The sequence below is a fragment of the Cryptomeria japonica genome, chromosome 5 (genome assembly GCF_030272615.1).
Source record: "Cryptomeria japonica chromosome 5, Sugi_1.0, whole genome shotgun sequence".
Lineage (NCBI taxonomy): Eukaryota > Viridiplantae > Streptophyta > Pinopsida > Cupressales > Cupressaceae > Cryptomeria > Cryptomeria japonica.
The window spans coordinates 557,689,196-557,708,030 of record NC_081409.1 but is presented as its reverse complement, the minus strand read 5'-3'; positions in this window follow the sequence as shown (position 1 = coordinate 557,708,030).

Below are 18,835 nucleotides of genomic sequence, written 5' to 3'. Positions count from 1 at the left end.
TGATGGTTGTCCATTTAACCATTTTCCCATGTTGCACAAGAGTTAACCTCTTGGGTAATAGCATGCCTCCCTGGTGAATGACATTATCCAATGATGACACTCCTTGAGGTTATCCCTATTTGCTTGCTTAGAATCTAATGCTTGTTTAGCATCCTCTTAAGCCCTCTCAAGGTGATATTTCTCAACTTGGGATTGGATTGAGTCTCTCCCAGGGATTGATAACTTTCAATCCTAGCCCTTCTTGAGATTACTCAATCTCAACCATCCATTTCTCTATTTTGCCTATAAATAGAGCCCTTTCCTTCTTCAAAAGATATAACAATCTTGTGCATCCAAATTATAGTCAATTTGCAGGTTAAGGAGCTCATTTTGCCATCTTCAAGCATCCAAGTCATCTTCAAGCATCCAAACATTAGCATCAAGCATCCATCTCATAGTATTTAGATTCATTTTAGTTCATCTTTTCACTTAATTTCATATCTTTTCTAGCATTGCATACTCACATATCTTAATTAACTCATTAGCATAATCTTAACTTTAAATTTGGAACTTATCTAGCATCTTAATCATCTAGTTTTGTATTTCATCTTCATCATCTCATCTTAGCATTTCACTAAGATTTGTTGGCTTGATGATGATTGTAATCATTAAACTTCATCATATATTGTCATTGATGAAACACATAAACACACATATGTTCATATTGTCTACCGGTGTGACTTCAAAGGTGTTTATATTACAAGTGATATACTAGAGGTTTATATCTAACTGGTACATGGTGACAACCGGTATATGCATGGAGATAACCAATGATTATACTTAACTCGACATCAACATGAAGATCCAGCGGAGATTATAAAAGGAGCATCAAAGGATAAACGGCTTATATGTTTAACTCCAACCGGTATTGATTGTTCCAACCGATATTTATTGATTATGTGATGAGTTATCACTAGTCGTGATGAGTTATCCTTACCGACAAGTTTTGGCGGTATTTTTGTGATGTATTATGATTGTTTGACCAGATACACTACACCTAGGTAGTTGTGATATGATTTCTAGAGGCCAACATAAAATCTAAATGTCTATATATTGACATCACAATGAATTATTTTGCAAGAGCGAAGGAGATATGTTATGTGCAAAGGAAAAAATATTAAGTTGCAGAGTATGAAGGTAAAAAAAGTGTTGAGTGCGCAGAAGAGGATCTATCCAAGTAAGTTGTGCTATTACTAGATCACACTACCTGTTGCTTTCTAATCATTGCAATAGTCAAATCCCCTAACCAGGTAAGCTCTAACAAGCTTCATTATACAAATCCTCTAACCAAGTGATCCATTAGTTTGGATTCAGAAATCCTCCACCGAGGTTACTCCTTACAGGGTACTACCTTTTGCAGGGTATAGCTTTCAACTAAGCTTTGGGATATTTAATAGAATTTTCTCCTATCAGAGCACTTTGTAGACCTTAACTGGTCAATTATCTATTACTGCAGATAGTTAACTTGTGAGTCCCATCTCATCATGGTTTTTACTTATTTGGGTTTTCCACGTATAAACACTTGTGTTATGGTGGATGTTATACTTATTGTGGATGTTTTTATATCATTTTGGATTGCATGCATATTGTTTAACAAACTTGTTAAGCATTTCTACCAGTCAGTGTTTAAAGTAGTTTTATTTTTGGTGTCATTGATTCACCCCCCGCTCTTAGTTCTTTACAAGTCTATCAAGATCTCATCCATTTTGATCCTAGAATCATTCTCATAAATCTCATTCTCTAGGTTGTCATCCAAGAGATCAAGTGCTCTTCCAAGTGAGGGCCACCTTCAATCATGATGATCTTTAGAGATAGAGGAACATGGGACATGCTTAGAGTTTGGTTTTTCAAAGCTAGTTTCTTGGTTTTGAATTTTGATTTCTAACCTCTAACATAATGTTTCATGTGTATATTGAGATGTTTTCCCCTCTTGCGTGCTAATACCACATTTCTGGCATACAGTATGAACATATCATCTCTATGCAAATTGAACAAGTTGCCTTCATATTAAATGTTTATGGTCCACTTAAACATTGATAGGCTATGAACAATAGTTGATTTATGAGTTGATTTAGTTGTAATCAGTCATTTCAAAAACATCAGAAAAACAAAATATTTTGGTGTATCACCTCAAGTTAGTGTAGGTTTTTATCTTTAAAGCATCATTTACCCTTTACCCTTTCCCTTGTCAAAAATCAATAGTTGTAGGAAATTTCAAAGGGAACCAACCCTTCATCTGAAGATCTACTTTCGTTATATGGTACCCACAACCTGAAAGTAGTCCTATGTGTCACAAGTTAGCTGATTCTAGAGTTAGCTAGGGTGCAAACCTTAGTGATACCAGTAGTAAAACCCTAAAAAATAATGATTAATTAGATTCAAGGCTAGATGTAGGCCAATAATAGATAGATCTATTAGAGGTATCAGATATTCAAAAGTCAATAGATAAAAATAAATAAAAATAAATCCACTCTATAGCTCTACTACATAAATAGAAAATAATTGCACAAAGACAGAGATCAAAAGTGCAACAAAGTAAATCAATTGCACTCAAAACAGATCAATAACACTGACTATTTGATCAATAGTATTCAAGGTCAAGTTAGATGTCTTACGATTCAATTCAAAAGCATTGTATGCCAAATTAGTTGTGTTATTTATCTACTCATTTGTGTGGATATATACATGTAGATTCTAAAACACAAATTTCTCACAAAATTATTAAAAATTAGGGACATAGACCCCATTGAGCATGCCAAAATACAGATGCACAAAGTTGTGAAATATGAAAATAGGAATAACAATAACACCCAATTCACAATCAATCAATCACTCAATAAAGAATAAGATTAATAAATGATTAAAATTAATAAATCCCTAATAACTTCATACAAAAATACTTCTTTTAACCATTGTTCTTGATATTTTGTTTTAATGATTAATATGTGGGTTGCTCTTGCAATAACATAACCTTGAATTGCACAAGATGATAATATGATCACACAAAAGCTCAAAGATCATGTGTAGGAGTAATGGGATGGAATATGGTTGTATTTATAAATGATATATGAGAGCAATCAACAATGGAGATTCATCAAAGGAATTAATGAATGAGAATGGTTGACAGGATTGGAAGAATAAATTTTGGAGTCAATTGATTGATTGGTTGCATGAATAAGTTAATTGGTTGCATCAACGAGTGAAATGATTGAATGAATGAGTTAAGCAGATCTAATTGATAGATAGACTGCATGTGACTTTGATTTAAACTAAAGAAGTGAAGGTGCATGGAAGAATATTGACATAATTAAAATTATTTAATTCACTAGATTATGTAAAATAAATAAAATATTATAATTATTTATTTTTATATGAAATAAGATTAGAAAAATTAATTAAATAAATTAATGTAATTTATATAATTATGGAGGAATAATTAAAAATTATTTAATTATTATAAACTAAAATACATTATGGATAAACTAATTAAATAATATAATATTATTTAATTAATATGTGTGAGAAATATAAATTGATAGATTAATTAAATTATTTAATTAATGAAAATGAGGAAATATGGATTGTTAACTATTATTTAAATACCTTTTTCAAAGTCTTTTTCTTTACAATTTTTAATAAAATCAGAGGAATAGTGAAGGAGATTGAGTTTTCACCATTAGGGGGATAGCCTACGCACACAAATGGGCAATCCAAGAATGATACAACTAGGATAGTGAGACATGAAGTATCTCGAGCTTTGATAGTCACTAGGCTTTGTGATCTTGGAATGAACTCCCTATAACCATGGGTATCATGTAGCTTTCAATAGACAATGGATGGTGTGTTTGAGGTTATAACAATGAGGATAGGTAATTATGGTCTCCAAATAACCTTTCAATTATTTCCCCATCCTTTTCTCATGTTCTTGGCACAACCACCACCTAGAGAATCCATCTCCTTTTTTAGAAATTGAATTATGTTCCTCGGATTGGTTTGGATGTTGTTATTAGTGATAGGGAAGAACTTTCGGAGGATCATTCTCTAATTTTCAAATTCACAAAAACATGGTCAAAACTATGATATCTCCACTTATGAATCATTGAGATATTGAAAGATAGTACAAAGGAAGAGGTCTGCATTTGCCCATGTGCTAGGGAATTTTTCATCCTTGAATTTGACTCCCTTGAGGACAAGGAAAAGGTGTTGGAAAATGATCTGGGGTTTTATAACAAATATTTCTTATGCCTAAAACCCTAGGTCCCATCCCTTGATTCTACATATGAGACATTCTCAACTATGAATCTTTGGTTGTATTTACCTTATCTTCCTCTACAACTTTGGGAATGAGAATCGATGATCCATAAGTAATGAATTAGGAAAATATTATTGCACCCCAAAGGAAGAACTCAATTATGCAAGCTCCACCTATAGAAGCTTGTGTATAGAAATGGATTTTTTCAAAGGCCTTCTTACAAAAAATCCATTCTAGATGGGCAACTAAGGTTAGAGACAACCACCATATTATGAAGAAATATATTTCAAGTGTATGAAATGTTTCTGAAATGATCATGTCACTCACAATGTGAAAAAGTTCGTTCTAATAAATGAGGAACAAATGCTTCATTTGAAAGGCCTACTAGGTGAATCGATATGTAGCCACATCATTATGTGATAACATCAATTACTCAAAATGATCCAATAACTTTTCATGCTCAATTCAAGGATGTTTTACAGTCAAATACACCCCCATCTCCTGATGTAAGGGACCCAACTAGGGAGATCTCATGTGATTTTCCCACAAAAGGTGATCCCATTGAAGTATCATTAGCCATAGTGAAGAATGCTACCTCAAAAACTAATGTTTTTTTAGGACTCTTTAGTGCCACTTAAATATCCAAATAGTGATGTTGTTAGGGACAAAGAAGATAAAATTACAAAAACTGTTGAGTCTCTCCCTTAGATAGAGAAAAAATGGATTGAAGTTAAGAGGAAGAAGGCACTCCCCATGAAATCCAAACATCAAATAAAATTAAGATCATATAAAAAAGCAATATATTTTGAAGAAATTTATGACTCTAATGCACCCCTACTTAAGGGCTAATGTGATTTATTTTTATTTTTATTGATATATATATTGAGCAGGCCTATGCTACAACTTACTTAGCCAAAATTAAAGTAAGTGAGGAAATATGATGGAATGATCAAGAATAATTAAAAATCATTCAAATTAACTTTGGAGAGGATAAAATGCTAGCTTAATTATCTAATAAAATTATTTAATTTATGTGGATAGATGAAATTATGAGAAAAGGTGAAGTAGTTGGACATAAATGCATTAGTCATTTTTAGATATCTACAATAGGTATGAAACCATCACACTTTTGTGTCTTTTGCTAAATTTGTGAAAAAATCTAGTTATGGATAGTCAAAGAACTTCCAATAAGTTGATACTTGAAGATGTTTCAGGTTCTCTCATTCAAGAGATGTAAAAATATCCTGAAAAAAAGGTATCACAATCTCATATTTCAACATATATTCATAAAATAAGACCTTATTCTTCTCATAGACAAAAATCAAGGCATTACTATGAAAATATAATTAGTATTTCTAGAGGACCTTGCAATATTTTTTATTGGCCATGGAAATCACTTTCACACTTTATACAAATATCAAACACATATTTAAGATAACACAAATAATACATAAAAATAACTTAAACACATCCACTACAATACATAATACACCTTATCAAAAGTGCCTTAATTGTACAAATTAAATAGTTCAATTTATCATATTGTTTCATAACATCACTCTCTGAAATTGAAAATCCACAAAATCATAATTGCCAAATTTATTTAAAAAAACAAGAGTAATTACTTCATCCAAAAAAAATACATGATAATAATTTAAGTTAAATAAGAAAAATAGAGATGACATTCAAGTTTGATTTTTGATGTGATGGTGTCACGCGTGCGGGAGGTTGTAGAGAGCCGAGCTAGGGCACCGTTGCCCTAACTCGTGAGTGTTTTGTGCGTGCAGGGCATCGAGGGTGGGCAGTGGAGGACTGCGCAAGGTGGGGAGAGGCCGAGGGTGTGGGGAGTAGAGCGGTGGGTTGCGGGAGGGGTGTAGGTTGCGTGGTTGGGGTTTGGTTCTTCTTTTTTTTCTGTAGGCCGAGGGTTCCAGTGGGGCTAGGGGCTTCAGTTGGATCTTCATCTCGGGGGTGCTTGTGTGGGGTAGGGTCTTGGGTGGCATGCATTCTAGCGATCCCCTTTAGGGTGTGGTTTCCTTATCTTTTTTGAGATCTAATGTTGAGTTTTGGAGGTGAGGCCTTGAAGGTACCTCCCACCATGGATTTTTGTGCTGAGGTGGGTTCAAAATCCGCATCCCAGAGCATGAAGACTTTTAACAATAATCTCTTTTCCTTAGATTCGGGGTCAGGTAGTGCTGGTAGCTCTCGCATTATGAAGGTTAATGGTTGTCTAGAGATATGTAGCGAGAGGCCGAGGCTAGTTATTCCTCCAAAGATGATAGTTGAAGACGTTGAGTACTTTTCAAAACACTTGCTATATTGCAAGTTTCTGGGAATGAGGGTATCTTTGCAGTTCTTGGAAAACTGGGCATAGAGGACTTGGGCACCCGAAGGAGAAATAGAGATTATGTTGCTGGCAAACAATTACTTCATGGTTACTTTCAACTGCATGGAGGATCGTAATAGGGTCTTTGAAGGAGGCTCATATTTTTACAACCAGGTGGGGTTGTTCATCAAACCTTGGCATGCGGGGTTTAACCCTTTAGAGGAGCTCCGGAATAGGGTTCCAGTGTGGGTTTGTTTACCATGCTTTCCAGTGGAATGTTGCCAGGAGGATGTGCTTCAGATGCTTGTTGCACTACTTGGGAAGTCAGTGGGATCTTCAACACAAACCCTAGGGAGAAAGGTAATGACCTTTGTGCATATCTATGTTGAAATTGATCATAGTAAACCTTTACCAAATGCTATAGATATGTGTGTGGGCTCTTATTTTTGGGTTCAATAGTTAGATTGTGAGACTTTACCATTTTGATGTTTTTTTGTGTCATGAGTATGGTCATTTACAGTGCAAGTGCCCTAGATATAAACCGGTTGTGCGCCAACCTCAGCTGCCGACCCACAGCCTTGATGGGGCTGATAAAGGAAAAGCTGCTATGGCAATCAAGGTTGCAAGTGTTGATGGTTTTGTCTCAGTTAAGACAAAGAACATGAATCAAGGACAAAAGAGGTCCTTACAAGAGAGACGGGAGGAGAATATCTTTAATAGATTTGAGGCCCTAGATGACCTTATCCAATAGGAGGTGAACCTGGGGTTAACCCCTTTGGACCAAGGTGCATCAGAGGGGGCTCCAGAAAGAGTGATTGAGGACTTTTCCTAGGCTTAGCAAGTGGTGGGAAGACAACAAATGGAAATGGATCAGTTAGTAGGGGTCCAATTGGGACTCACTTCTAGTTTGGAGGTGAATGTGGTCGGGGGGGAGGGTTCTCAGTCAGCTCTGAAATTGGAACCGACTAGTGGTAAAAGTAATAAGTCCTTCGTTCACCTGGGTCTACATCACAAAGATATTAAGAAAAGTGCTTTGAAGAAGAACTCAAAGGTTGGCAGAAAGAAGGATTTGGATAAGATCAAATTGATGGGGGAGAATTTGGTTAAGTCAGGGTTAGTAAAGACTCTGGATTCTCACTTTTCAAAATTCTCCAAAATGATTGTGCTTTCATGGAATGTGAGGGGCTTGAAGAGTGGCCCTAGGCAAAAATTTGTTCGGGAATTGATTAGGAATCATTCACTTGATGTCCTATTCTTTTAAGAAACTAAAATTTTGGTAGAGAGCATGATGGGTCTGGTGCCGAAGCTATGGGGGCGAGGCGAGTGTTAGTGTATTGGGGCAGCTGGTTCCTACGAAGGGGTGGCCTGTCTTTGGAACCCTATATGGTTTTTCCCTGCCTGGTGGGTTGCCTCCAGATCTTCGTTATCAGGGATTGTCTCTAGTCTTGAGATTGGGGAATTCATCTTGTTTTCTAACATCTATGCCCCTACTAATCTTCAGGGTAAGAAGAACTTATGGTCTCATATTTCTTGTATGTGAAGGTTGGTCCTTTTCATCCTCGGATTATGGTGGGAGATTTCAATGCCATCCTTGAGTTGAGTGAAACGAAGGGGGGTGTTATGCGGTTGGAACCTTCTTCTTTCCTTTTTTAGGATAGTATATCATTGTTGTAGCTTTTTGACATTAATCCTGGTAATGGTTTGTTCATTTAAAACAATAGGAGGGTGGGGTATTATTGTATTGCGAAAAGGTTGGATCATTTTCTGGTTTCTAGTTTTTGGATTGGTGGGGGGTGGTCCACAAGTTCTGAGATTTTTGACTGGAGAGGGTCAGATCACTGGCCCATTAAGTTGGTTTCTTCTTCGGCTTGGATCGCTTTCTCTCCTTCATTCAAATTCCAACTTATGTGGCTTCGGGATCCTACTTTGCAGGTTCTTGTAGCGAAGTGGTGGAGGAAAGGGAGGCCAGCCTTTGGCACTGCTATGTACACTTTTGCCAAGCAGCTGCAATTTGTTAAGTTTCATCTTAAACAGTGGAACCGTCAGGCTTTCAGGAACATTTTTCATGCTAAGAAAGCTGCTCAAATTTTGTTGAATGGCATCACTAGTGAAATCAGAGAGCATGGTTTGTCGAAGACCTTGCTTAGGGAGGAAGACAGGGCTGTCAAGGTGGTTGAGGAATGGGAGCATAGGGAAGAAATATACTGGAAACAAAGAGCTCATATTGATTGTCTTCAGGTAGGGGACAAGAACATTGCTTTCTTCTTCAACTCAGTGAAAGCAAGAAAACATGGAAATTCCATCCCTATTCTAGTCAATGATAGAGGTGAGCCATGTTTATCCTTACAAGAGATCTCTAGGGAGTCATTACAGTATTTCTGGTCCCTCTTCAGTGAGGACTCTCAGGGGGAAACAGTGGAGGAGAATCGAGTGTTAGGTCCCGGAGACAACTGAGAGGGGGGGGTGAATCAGTTGTCTACAAATTTTAATCAAAATATGACTTAACCAAACTTAATGATCAATGCCGGTAAACCAAACTTTAATGTCGGTAGACAGTTTAGCAGTTAATTACAGTACCGATAAATTTTAATGCATGAAACAGAAAGACAATAACATCCACAACACTTAACACAAATATTTGTACATGGAAACCCTATAAGGGGAAAAACCACGATGGGAAACCTTACCCACAATTAGATGATACTATTGCAAATATTATGTGTGTACAATATGGAGTCTGCACATGCAAAAAGGCCAACTGCCTAGAGCTCACTGCTCAATCACAAGATGGGAGTCACATTGACTACAATTGGATGATTAAATCCAATGATATTGTACTACTCAAAATAGCATCTTCATATCCTGGATTTAGTACTGGTTAAGCTTTGATTATCTTCTCAAAACCTTCCTTTGATCTTCAAATGATGTCTGCGTGTATATCTCTGCTTATTTTCGCATATACCTTATGTGCACTTACTTACATTCCCATTGTCAATCTCATAAATGAGATCTTACATATATACCCAAGCCTAAGACCAAATGTGTAGGTCTGCTTACAAAGAATATTACATAAAATCAATTAAAAATAAATCAATATCTAATGCATCATGTTGGCTCAATGCATTTACAATAATAACAAATCATCTCCATAACGTGTTGTGCTGATCTGGAATAGATATTCTTGCCAGTGCATATCTTGGACCTATTTGTCAATAATAGAAAATATGCAAACCCGAATAGACCAATGAACAAATCACCATAACAAAGTGTCCAAACAATGTCTTCGATATAACCAAGTAGTCTCCAAGTCATTCCAAGTGTCGGTGAACAATATAACTTGCCAGTGAACCAAATATCGGTGACTGTGCATCAGAGAGTTTTTTAGTGGCGAATCTTTGCCAATTGGCAAATTCCGCACGAACAGTCTTGGGCACCATCATTGTCCAATCACCTGGAATTTCAGGGTTAACGACACACTATTGAAACTAGCTTTGCCAATGACCACACCCCATCGACGTGCATGCCCATAATATTCACCTAGAATCACTCGGACGTGGGTATTAGATCACCTCTGCTACTCGCTAGCAATAGTTAAACGACCACGTACCCAGGACCTAATTTGCCAATGGTAAATTACATGTTCATTGCATGTGTCAGCCAAATTCACCAATATCAAATAAAATATTATAAGCATTCGAGGACCCATTTCGCCCCACTTAAATTAAATGTTCATTGCACACCCATGAAATTCGCCAAAAATGCAATTAAATTAAATGTTTATTGGCAATTGCGATGCCCGAGCCCCGCGCAATTCGCAAAAAATGCAATCATGGATTTCTATAAATACACTATTTCTTACACTCTTTCTTACAATTTGTTCGTGTCTGATTAGTAAATTGGGAGCTCTTGGAGTCTCGAGTCTCGATTCACATTCCACAAATTGAGTTGGAAAGTCAAAGTTCATTGTAGGGCAGAGGGCCAGAGTTACAATCCTGCAACACAGGCCCAGGCATTCATTCTTGATTCAGAGAATTGAGAAGGCATAAAGGTGAGTAATCATTTCTTCATACTTGATAGTTGATAGTATTAGTTTTAACTTTTAATTCGTAGTGAGAGGTCAAGACTCAAGATGTCATAGTCAGACATGGGTGAGACTCCTCAGGGTGGTGAAGGGATTGGGATGTCAGACAAGGGTAAGACTCCTTAGGGTAGTGAAACTGAAGAGATTGGGAGGCCATCAAAACGCCCAAAACTTAAACTTAAAGATAGTACCATAAAGTCTTTTTTTGGAATTGGAAAAGTTTCTGGTCCATCAACCTCTGTAGTTGCAGAACCCATTCACAGTAGCTCACCACCACCAGTACTACAAGGTGGGATTGTCATTGAGTTAAATGCATCAAATGAGGATGACAATACTGACATGGCAGAAGATGTTCTAAGGGATACACATAATGAGATACCATTGGCGAATGATAATGCTAGTACTGAAGATAATGTTGGTAGGAAGAAAACAAAAAGGAAAGTAAAACTAGGGCGAGAGTGGGAGATGACAAGGAGTTTTAAGATTGATTGGGTAGAAAAGTACCCATTCATTGAACCGGTCCCAAACAATTATGAACAACCAACAGAATGCAGGTGTAAGATTTGTAGCTGGAAAACTAAAAGAGAGAAGAAGATGCAACTAAAGCTTGACACCATAAAAAAGCATATTGGTAAGGTTTATGAAAAATAGATCATAGACCGAAAGGAAACATGAGTAGTAAGATGGAAATCAAAGGAAGAATGTCTTCATGTTAAGTATGCCACAGAAAATGAAGAGCATAACCACAAAACAACACTGATTCGTAATAGTGGATTTGGAAATGCAATCAAGGCTGGGCTTGAACATGCAGCGAAAGATGCAAACCTAGCAAAGACTGTTCAGATGAGTGTTGTTTTTCATATTATGTCGAGAGGGCATCCTATGAAAGATTTCCTAGAATTTAGTAATTTATTATCTTTTTTGAATGTTCCTCACTATCCTATGTCACATTGGTCAATAAACGCTGGATGGGAAATGGCAAACTGTCTCGCTGAGGTGGAAAAGGAAAATTTACAAGAGAGTGTAAAAGAGTCAATTTCATTTCATTATCCATAGATGAAGTTACTATGGCAGATAACACTGCTTGGGTTTCTATGCATGTGTATACCATAAAAGAACACATCTATTGAGCTCATCTACTATGTGTTCGTAAAATGAGGGGCAATTCAACAATAGAAAAATTATATTTGGAAGTTAAGAAATCTTTGAATGAAATTGCTGGTATGGATGACTTGACAATTGCCAAGAAGTTGGTGTGTATTGGAGCTGATGGAGCTACAGTAATGCAAGGTCAAAGGACCGGTCTTTGCACAAGTTTACAAACTAGTATTGCACCATACATGGTTGGCATTCACTGCATGGCCCATCGAATGAATTTAGCATATAGAATTGTAAGCAATTTCCCTACAGTGTCAAAAGTTGAATATATGTTCCACAAGCTCCACTCATACTTCTGCCGAAGTCCTAAACATTTTGCAGAATTTCATATTTTTGCTGAGGGAGTAACAAGAGGAAACAAGCTTCTTAGGGATGTTGAGACCAGATGGATCTCCTTGCATGGACTAGCGGAACAAGTTCTAACAGAATATCAATCCTTGATTGGACTAATGTATGAGCAATGCCTCACAGTAGACAAAGCTCCTGATCTCTTACATAAGTTAAGTGATATAGATACTCTATTAACTTTAGCTAGTCTTCTCCCCATGCTGGATTCAATGAACAAACTTGTTAAGAAAGCCCAAGATAGAACTATGTATATCAATGAGTATAGCACTCTACGTAAAATGGTATGCTTGAGCCTGGATGGTCTACTTTTAGATCTAACAGGGCGAAGCCCAAATTTTTTTAGGTGGTAGATAATTACAGATTTGAATCATGCTAAAAAAATTTTACATTTCAATACAAAAAATGAGTTATGTGTCTTTGTAAAAGGATTTCAAATACCAATGCACCAATATAAGATGGGCAAGCAAGGCAGAGCACTACCAGTTCATGCAAGTGTGGTAGTTAATGAGACTTGGTCACTTGAGAGAAGTGACGGTGCCCAAATACCATTTTATGTTGCGAGGTTGCGACTGGGCGTGATTTTATGTTATCGTAAGGTCGCGAGGTGTTTGCGGTTAAGTCATTTTAATTTGCGATCATGTGATGCGGTTAAGTCACTTGCTCGTAGGTTTTGAAGTTGTTTAGCATTTTAAGTTGTGATCTGGTGACAGGTAAGTTTTGGTCTAATTTTGTGGTCATCGCATGCTCGCAGGTTTGTAAGTCTTAAGTCAAAAAGTGTTGCGAGCATGCGAAGGTGGTTAAGTGTCTTGTTGTCGCGGGATCACAAGGGTTTAAGTCAAGTTAAGTTTCTAGTTGCGGGCTTGCGATGAAATAAGTTGTTTTGTTAGATCAACAACTATCGCTCACTCGTGAGATTAGTTGAGGATTCGTAAACAAGGTTGCGAGCTTGCGATTAAGAGGATTTGGTAGCATTGTCGCTAACTCACTAACACATGGACTTGTTTGTCGGGTTCTGTAAAAGTTTTGAATGCCAATCACCAATCAAATAGAAGGGCATGAATTCAAATATCGCTCGAGTACTTCAGTTTGAAGTTTGAATTAATGTCATTATGCCACAGTAGCTACTAGCTAGTTCATGCAAGTGTGGCAATTAATGAGACTTGAGACTTGAGAGAAGTGACGGCACCCAAAATTCAAATAGTAAATACCATAAATTGCATGATCAAGCTGAGGTTTTGTATAATTGCATTAATGCATTCTATCTTCGAGGTAATCAAGTGAATTGACCTCTGCAACAACGTTGGAGAATTCAGAGTGTTGGGTGTGAGAAAATTTCAAAAAATTGGTTAAGTTTTTCTCCTGCAGCTAAAATGAGCCAGGTGACGAGTGGTGCTGGAGGTTCCAAGACCAAGGCAAGACAAGTGGAGCAGGTGGACTTGGAGGTTCCAAGGCCAGTGCCACTGAGGAAATGATGGTTAAGAAATACAAAGATGAATTTGAAGATTTGATGCCAGGGACTTCTGTTGCTTTGAATACAAATCATTTGGCATGGAGAGATTTATGGAGCCAATGCAGAAACCCTACCATGCTTAATATGACTAGTTCTGCTCTGTTTCATTATTTCTAGAAAAATAGGGTTAAGGGTGTCCCAAAGTCAAACCCTTGGGATTTAAATATGGCAAAGTTAATTGTGCCAGATGTGTATGTTGATGTGGATTTGATCAAAGAGTTGGGCAAATGCTATTGCCTAGTATATAGAGTAATCAGAAGAAAGAACCAGTCTGCCCTAGTTTCAATTAATAGAGCTAGCTTTGTTGAAGCTTTCCAGATTACTGGTGCTGCATGTACAGATATAGATTTGGAGCAGATTGCAAAGGATTATGACAAATACAAAGGTGTTATCAAGAAGCATGCAATGCCTAGATACATGCCTAGGGTGAATAAGAAGCTGCTTATAATTCCAGAGAGTATCGAACCAACATTTGACATCACACCTTTCCACCATTATATGCATTGTACAATCTATGGATTATGCAGAGTGTTGGGTTTTGATGGAGATTCAACAGTGTTAGCTGAATTACTCATGATGGCTATGGACATTCAACACCCAGATGTTAACAAATATTATGATTATGTGGGCTATGTGGTTGAACACATTCATAATGCTCTAGTTGAAATTCAGAGTGGTGCACCCAGCCCTACATTCAAGCATTATTCATTGTTGATGCATTTAATCTTGTTCTATAATGTTGAGTTCGTGGATAAAGAATTGGAGCTTTTCAAAGAAGAATTCGGTGTCTTAGTTCCAATACAAAGATGGACCTAGGTTTGGGACAGTAGTTCTCCCCATTCTTCTTTCCTTTTCTTTGAAAATTGGATTGTTTTGCCAATTATGGAAATGCTAGGAATAAATAGGGAACGATTGTCAATTAATGTTAAAAGAGTTTTGAGACCTTACCAGTATGTTCCAAACTGGCCTGTTTCACATAACTGGGGGGACTTTTTTTTTTTTAATAACTTTACTGTGATGAGAGTCTATGGGTGTCCTCAGCCTCCCCATATTTTACCAAAATTTGTTCCAATTAGGATTGTTTTTATGGAGTTTATCTAGCAATTGACCCTAGTTGAAAAAGAATACCTTGATAAACACATGAAGGGTAATTTTATTCCTAGGCTTTGGGTTGCGTCTGATTTTACCATTGGTAGGAGTTCCTTTGATGAAGTAAACAATTTCCTTAAACAGTATAGGTTGGTTAATGTTGTGTCTAGATTCTGTGATCCGGAACAATTTATTAAAGTTGCAATGCCGAAAATGACACCTTGGGCCACAATAAAGGACCATGAACCATTGGATGATGAAGACGTGGTTAGAAATTTGCTGAGAAAAGATGAAGTACAAGAAAGGAGAAGAAAATGGAAAAATTTGATGAGTTGAAGCAGAATTGTTGGCTGCTGACCCTAGTTTCTCGGGTTTTTGCCCTGATAGCCCGTACCTAGAGAGGATTAACAAAATGCTGAGTTTATATGAAACTCTAATGGAACAAATGCCTCAAATTCCAAAAGTGACTGCTCAGCAGCAAGACCCCCAAGATGGACATTCTTCACATGGAAAGAGGCCACTTAGTATGTCTGCTGATGATGTAGAGAGTGGGGATGAAGTTCAATCTACCCGAGTGCCAGCTGCAAAGAAACAAAAAACCACTGAGGTTGGTACAATTGTGAGGAGAGACCCTGCTAGAGCAATTGTTACATAATAAGGACACTACTTTCATCAAATAAGGACACATCTTAGAGAAGCAAGGCAAAATGAAGAATAGGGAGAAATAAATGAAGCCCTTGCTCAAGGCTTTGATGAGTGTGTGATGTTGTCAAATGAGTTCATGAAAGATGATCACTTTATTAAGTCAAATGAATTTAAAAGTTTTTTGACAAGGTTGAAACAAAATCTGATCATAGAGGAAGCAAATGAAGAAAAGAAAGAGGAGATCATCAAGGCACTGCAGGAATATGATCCTGACAGGGAGGAAATATCTGTGGAACAAGCAAGATAATTGATAAAGAGTACTGGTATGATTATGATGCCTGACTGGGATATCTAGTCTATTTTTATTATTGATCAGATTAGGAAGCAAGAGGACCCAATGTTTAGAACTGAATTTGAAATTGGAGATGTAATAAGAGGATCGGGATTTAATCCTAAGTCAAAGACACTTGCTGCTTGGCCTTTGGCCCCTTCCACTCAAAAGCCCCACCTTCTAAATATCCAAGTAGAAAAGAAAGCTGATAGAATGATTTGGAACTTGCAGAACACAACTGACACGGAGATTGCCTCATTTTTTACTCAAGTTTCTTTCATGAATTTATCAAAAACAAAGGATTTGTCAAGAAGATACACAGAAACATATACCCAATTGATTGCATTGTCTAGAAAATATGAAGAGACACTGATGAAGAAGGGTGCTCTGGAGGAAGAGTTAGTGGAGTTGAAAGAAAAAATTGCAAATGAGCCCCCTCCAATACAGATTACAGAATAAGTACAAGAAATACTAGCTGATGTGACAGCAAAAATGGAGGAATACGCAGGGAAAATTGAAAAGCTTGAAAAGGAACAAAATGTCAAGGCTATCTATGTTGTGTCAGGAATTTTGAAACACAGGATTAGTGTATTTAAAGACAAATTGATGGTTGTGCATGATATGCACATTTCTTTGAAAGAGGCAAGCAAAACATCCTCTGAGGCTGTCACTTTTCTTGGACCTTTGTTCAATGTTTGGTCAGGAAGAAGCAGATTAATGGATAAGCTAGATACTGCAATGATGTATAGTGACAAGTTCCCTCCCAAGATCAATGACACTAAAGACATGGTGGAGGTAATGAATGCAACTTATGCATTTTTCACAGGGAAGGATGTGCTTATAAATGAAAAATTGTAGACATTTGGGGAAGGTTATAATAAATTGGTGCCTTCAATTTATGGTAGTAATGGAGATTTGAAATCAGTTTCTGATTGAACCAGCGAATTTGATTTGATTCTGGAGCAAGAAGAAATAATCAAGCATGTAAATGAACAGGTTGATGTTGATTTCCTTAACGGTCTGCTTGATTCACTGTTCAAGGTTGAGGTTGACCATGCAAAGTTTATTGTTGAGTCCAGGGTAGTTACAGATGCCAGATGGGAAGATTCAATTGCAAAGTTGGAAGAGGTAAAGGCATTTAGTTGGCCAACAGACAAAGAGGTGGATAGGTGGCAAGCCATGCTAAAGCCAAAGAAGAAATCTCAAGTTGAGGTTGCTACCCAGGATTCCTCACAATAATCCTAAGCTTGTTGAATCCTCAGGTTGAGGTTACCACTTTTATTGATCAATGATGTTGAACTTGAAAACTCTTATATTAATATAGTTATAATAGCTCAATTGTTCAAGAATTTGATAAGTGCATAGTTGAATCGCATTGTGAATTTACTTTCTGATGTCATTATGAATATAATATCAATATCATTTGTAGTTTGAGCAATGCGATCTTCACATAATTGTCTTTGTGTTGAATTTATGTTTTCACTGTGAAATGAATGGTCAAGGGTTTTTCAGTTTACATGTGAATCTGGGTTGTGTAACTGTATGTAATGGCATTATTGATAATTTCATTCCTATTTATCTGCAAATGAATCTTATTGAAGTTTATTATCAAGTTGTCTTGAATTGTAAGTGACTCTATGCCCTAGGATAAGGCACTGGTTTGTTGTCTTGATGTTTTACTAATTATGTTGTATAATTGTATTCCTATCTAATAATCTATTGTGGTGTTTAATACTTTCATTCTTAATACTCTTATGATTTTATATGCTATTGATGTTTATGTAATATATATGGAGGTGTTATATGACTATCTATGACTCTATAATCTGCCCACCAATTACAATGAGGCGAATCCTTAATTATTTAATATGATTCCAAACTAATAGAAATTTTGCATTCCTGGGCATAATAGGATTAGGAAGCATTAAATGAAAAATTGCATACACCATAACAATGCAACAAATGAAAAAAAATTAAATCGCATGATTCTGATCATTTGAAAGAGATAGAATTATACACAAAATAAAGTTATATATAGACAATGCTTGACACCAAATGCTTTTCATTTGCTCTGTAAATGACTATACAGTATACAACTTGCTCCCTTCACCTAGAGTCTAGAATCACTACTGGAACCAAAAAAGGAACCCCAAAGACTATACAACTTGCAAAACTGCTTGAGTCGTGCCATCATCACCCTGATGCCTTCATTTTGGATGGAATGTGAGATGTTACGTTCTGTCCAAGTCCAATAGATTATTTCCAAATTGAGGAGGAAGCCTTCATGTTTAGGAACAGTGAAAATGGAAAGAGGAACTTGAGCCTTCATGCCCACGATCAGGGAAAGTGGAAACAAGAGCTTTAGGGTAAATGTAATCTATTGGGGGGGGGGGTTGCAGCTTCCATGTCATCACAAAGATGACTGGCTGCCACTCCCCACCCAAACAAATCCTTCTTTCATTCCTCTGCGAGCTCCTTCTTCAAAACCCTTGCCATCCTATGGCAGAGTAGAAGCAGAGGATGTGCCATGCTTGTCCCTTCTTGATAAAAAAGGCTTTCACACCCCCTCTGGCAATCCTTCTCACTTTCACAACCCCTCTGACAATAAAAAAACTCACATAGAAGAAAACCAAAAAACACCCATCCGGTATCACAAAGCACACAACAAGTACAACTCCATGCACGATCCTGCTCAAACATCATCTTCCTTTTCAAGGAAAAAAACCACTCTCAGAAAATGAAAAAGGTTTATTTTCTCTTCTACCAATTAAGTCACCACTCCATTGTATTTATAACATTTTCACACTTCATTTGGTGATGCTCATTCTGCATTCACGTGAAAAATTATCATTTTGGTGGTTTTCAACATGACTGTAGACTCTAGATTCCTAGAAGTCATCATCATGCCTATCAAATCCACTGCATCCTGCTAAGGCTCATCTATTGTGAATGATTTTGTTTTGATTTTATTCCTCCTTGATTGGACAAATTCTGCTTCAAATTCCCTGACAACAAGCAACCTGAGCTCTTATTTCTCACAGAAATCCGTGATCTCCCAT